A 5445-nucleotide genomic window follows, 5' to 3' on the forward strand; every position below is an offset into this window, starting at 1 on the left:
TATTTATATGTGCAGGTGTCCAAGCATGGTTGGAATTCCAAACATGTATGACACCCTTAACATGTATGCACAACTAGCATGTAAAATGCATAGCCAACATGTTTATTTGCTAGCCATGCATGTGTGGCATGTGATTGGCACACCTAAATATGCCAACCAATAAGCTTAATTACTTGCACGATTGGCACACCTATGTGTATTCATCCACAAGCTTAATCACTTGTATAATTGGTACACTTAAATGTCTTGGCCGACAAGTTTAATTACTTACACAACTAGCATACTTAAGTGTGCCAACCAATAAACCTTAATTACTTGCACAAATGGTACACATAAGTGCCAGTCAATCGACAAGCTTTGCCATATAGTGTGTCAATCGACAACTTTCATGTGTCGACACCATCATACTAAATGCATAGTTGGCACTTGGTCAAGACATGGTCAAACTCGAGTCCTCTCAATGCATTGGGCAAACCTAGTTCATTCATGGTTTCTTTTTGGCCTTGAACACCAAGAGTGTCAATAAACGATCCACTATTTTGAGTTTGATTCAACTTTTTTATGTGTGTGACCTATAGGCTTTTTATCAAACTAGTATGTTTAGATTCAGGATGAATCTAGAAACAAACCAAGATTGGCCTCTAGCAAAGTATCATGGCCACTCGAATGACAAAGGGTCAGTGTATATCTCTTAAGCTTTTTCAACATCACACTTGGTACAATTCAATCCTTTTGTCAACAATCTCTCTCAAGGCTAAGACATAGAAATGTGTCTATCTCAGTGATTCATTGGTATGAATTGATGCATATCAATGACTAAAATATATTAGACTACAAGCTTATTCTATTATGGCCATAAATTCATACAGTCATAAATGTTTCTTAGTATTCTCATGTGAGATGTCTTCTCTTGTGCTCAAGAGCCTCTATGTATCTCATAATATGGCCAATTATTATCTTTATAGTTACCCCAATTATGACAGCATGTTAGACAATGTTAAACCATACTGATCCTTACAAGAGATAGCCTGGCGACTTTAAGTAAAAAAATCACATACATTCGTGGTATTCAAATGATTTATTCCATAAACACTAAAATAACTATTCATATGGATATCCACTGGTTAGGTCAATCCAATAAACATGTCTACAATGTGCACCTATATGTTACACCAAGTTGTCTATAATAACTTTGACAGGTGAGCATTGTTGCCACTTTTGGTGGGTTATTTAACCCTTTGATAATCCTATCATCATTGCATGTACCATTATTCATTGTAATGCTAGGGTTATGGACATTTCCGGAATGACCACTTAATGTGTAGTTCTCACGATCAGTCATCTGATCTTTTCGTCATAGTTCCATCATTCCAAAGACATGTTATTCACCCTATCATATAAATAAAATATATATTAATTTATTAAAATAAATTACATCCACAAATGTCAAATTCAATTGGCTCTAAGACACTTACCCTAACAGAGTGTATATAGCTATCAACTAGCACTATTTACAAATCATCAAGTGTATAATGCATCTCTAACATGCACAATCATGCATCATCATTTACTTAAATTTTTAGTGCACCATCTAAGAAATGACTATCTGGCCCTCATTGTCTCATGTACAAGCGTACACTCTTGATGTGTACAACCATATGGGCTTTTAACAAATATATTTTAATATAATCCAAAACAAGAGGAAAAGATAAAAAATGCCCTTGGGCAAATTATGAGTGTGATATTTCTATCCTTTAAAAGAATTTTGTCTTCAAAATTCACTCGAACAACTTCGAGATCCTCTGTGAGTCATACTCAACCTTCCATGTCACATTCTTAACTTAAAGGTTCCTCTATAAATCTTTGACTAGAGAAATATTTCTTCTTAAGCTTTTTAATCTGTTTATCCAAAATTTGTACCAAACACTCCTCATAGTCTAAACTATCATCTAGCTCTACATCTTCAATCCTTAGCACATAGGTGTTAAGGTAGATGTCCTAGAGCCAATCATATTTGGTGTTTGTGGATGATATTTTAAATTAATCATTAAGAAAAAGGATTTATTGTTATTCAATTAATATATTTTTTATTTATATAATTGTATGAATAATATACCCTTAAAATGGTAGAACTATGATGAGGAGATTAGACAACTAATTGTAGGAACCTTATGTACACCATAAGTGGTCATTCTAACATTACAATGAATAAAGGCATCTGTAATAATGAGGGGATTATCATAGATGCCATTAACCTAGTGCTAAAATTCGTCCCTAAATTAGGGGTACTTTCATCATGAATTTTAACCTAGATGAATAGGAGAAAACCTTTAAAGAATTGTTGCATATGCTTAAGACTATTGAACAAGAAAAATGAAAGATAGCTTTAATTAATGTGCTTGTGGTTCAAGCCCAAACACCAAAAGTTTAGGCCAAGGGAAAGAGAAAGGCAAGGCTAAGGCTAAGCCCTAGCTAAGTCTAAAGCAAAGAAGTAACTTGATACTACTACTTAACCTACAAGTGGTGTAGGGAAAGGAAATGTTATCTGCTTCTATTATGGCAAGGCATGTCATTAGAAGAAGACAACTGAAGCATCTACTTTAAGTATGTTTGTCATTAAGATAAACTATTCTCTTTATTTTTCCTTGGTTGCAGGTATAAGATATAGTTCTCATATTTGTTTTGATATGTAAAGATTGCAAAAAGTAGATTGCTCGCCAAAGGAAAAGTTGACCTACATGTTGGAAATAAAACACATGTTGCTATATTAACCATAACGATTTATTATCTTAGGTCACCCGTTAGGTTAGTTTTAAAAATATGAAATTTTTATTATATTCCTTTTGTTTCTAGAAACTTAGTTTTTGTGTCTGTTTTGGGCAAAGAAATATATTTATTTTCTATTGGTAGTAGTGTTATAACCATCAGCTTAAATAATATTTTTTATGAAACAATTAAATTGCATACTTGTTTATATATTCTAAAACTAGATGATGAAATTCTCAATGTGTCAAATAATAAACAATTAAAATTGAATGATCTGAATACCACGTATCTATTGCATTGCAAGCTAAGCCTCATAAGACCAAAACGTATATCAAGAGTTCTTGAATAAAGAGTTTTGCAATCATTTGACTTTTAGTTGTATGATGAATACAAATTATGCCTATTGAATAAGATAACCAAAACACCCTTCACTAGGCACAGTGAAAGGGTGACTGAATTGTTAAGGATTGTACACAGTGATGTGAATAGGCCCATGACAATGTCTAATAGATATAGAGAAGCCTACTTGTCACATTTATTAATGACTATAGTAGATATGGTTATATGTTTTATATGAAACACAAGTCTGAATGCTTTGATAAATTCAAAGAATTCAAGAACGAAATAAAAAAGTAACTTGGGAAAAAAATTAAAGTTCTCAAAAGTGATTGAAGAGACAAATACCTAAGTATTGAATTCAAAGGATACCTAAAAGAAAATTGGATAGTATCTCAACTCACTCTTCTTGGTACACCATAATATAATGGTGTATCTAAGTAGAGGAATAGGACCTTGATAGAAAGGGTCAAGTCTATGATTTAACAATTTACTTATGTCTTTCTAAGATCATGCCCTAGAAACTATTATCTATACATTAAACCATATAATATCTAAAAACTCCATATGAGTTATGGATTAGGCGAAAGCTCAATCTAGATTACTTGAAAATTTAGGATTGTGAAGCTTATGTCAATAAATTAACATCGAAAAAGTTGAGTGCTTAGTAAAAAAAGTATAACCATATGAGGTACCCAAAGGTTACTAAGGGATACTACTTTTACCACCTAAAGAAGCAAAAAGCCTTTATTGCTCGTACCAGTGTATTCCTTGAGAAGAAATTTCTTCTCAAGAAAACCAATAGGAGAAGGGTGCAACTTAATGAAGTTCTTGTACCACAAGATAACATAAATGCTAAACAGGACGATATACCATCATAAATGGTTGATCATGATAAGAAATTTCCTCTACCTTGGGTGGAATAACCTTAATGCACACAAAAGCTATGTAGGTTTACACGAGTTTGCTAGGAGTTAGAGAGATTTAGTTTTCTCTTGACTCAGTATAGTGATGTATTGGTCCTCCACAATGATAAACCTAAAACCTACAATAAGGCTATTTCAAGTCTAAATTCTAATAAATAGTTGGATGTCAAGATATTTCAAATAGACTTCATATACTAATGCATACATGGGTCCTACTTTATTTTTGAGCTCTTTATCTTCCTCAAGTCACCATGCCACCCAAAAAGTTAAGATGAATGAATTTCTAGGAGTATACAAGCCCAAAGATGTAATACCTCCTTAATTTTGGTCCAAATCCACTTTTAGGTATAACCTTCTTAAGTGGACTTAAGACCTACTTATATAATTGCTCCAAAGAGCTCAAAGTATGACCCTAGTTGGTTTTAAACTAGAAGAGAAGATGGTTGCCTTAGTTAGGAAATAAGTTTCCTACATCTAAGGAAAATATGTACTATTTTATCTTGTATTCATTAAATTGGGTGTTTGTGTGATTTACTAATTGATTTTTGCCTCATTAAGCTACTATTCACTACCAGAATTTACTGTTCACAGAACCTTATTTTTGTTTAAAAACACCACTTTTCTAAACCTAAACACTTACCATCCCTTACCCCTAATCCTTAAACCCTTAACTTTTGCCAATTAAACACTACCAAAATGTCCCATAAAAGAACCTCCTTATCATCCTCTTCAGCCCTTCATCCTTGGGAATTGGTTATATGGAATTAAAGGGAGAAATTAAGGAACAAAAGGGAGAACTTAAAGCCCTTAGAGACCAAATGACACAAATGATACAAATGATGAAAGAATTGACTACCACTCAAAGTCAAACACCTTTATCACAACCCTAAACTTCAACCTAAAGCCAAATACCCCCTTCATCACCTTACCCGATCCAAATACATCAACCAAGAGGAAATGTTAAAGCTTCCCCTCCTCCTCCTAGACATCATAGGGAGGAATTGATAATTCATGATGAATTAAGTGAGGAAGAACAAGATAGGCCATATAGGAGAGAAAAAGATGATGATAAAGGTTTAAAGATTGAAATTCTAGAATTCGAAGGGAGCATGAGTCCGAATGATTTTATTAATTGGTTACATGGTATAGAGAGAGTTTTTGAATATAAAGGCTATTTGGATAAAAAGAAATATAAGCTTGTTATTTTTTAATTCAAAGATTATGCATCCTTGTGGTGGGAAAATCTCAAGAAGTAAAAGGAAAAGGATGGTAAAGAGAGAGTTAGATCTTGGGAGAAACTAAATAAGTTTATGAAGAGAAAATTTCTTCTAGACAACTATAAATAAGATCTTTACCTCAAGCTACACATCTTTAAGCAAAGAAGTAATGAAGTAGAGTATTACATAAGGGAGTTTAA

Source organism: Mangifera indica, chromosome 16 (assembly GCF_011075055.1).
Source record: "Mangifera indica cultivar Alphonso chromosome 16, CATAS_Mindica_2.1, whole genome shotgun sequence".
In the NCBI taxonomy this organism is placed as follows: domain Eukaryota; kingdom Viridiplantae; phylum Streptophyta; class Magnoliopsida; order Sapindales; family Anacardiaceae; genus Mangifera; species Mangifera indica.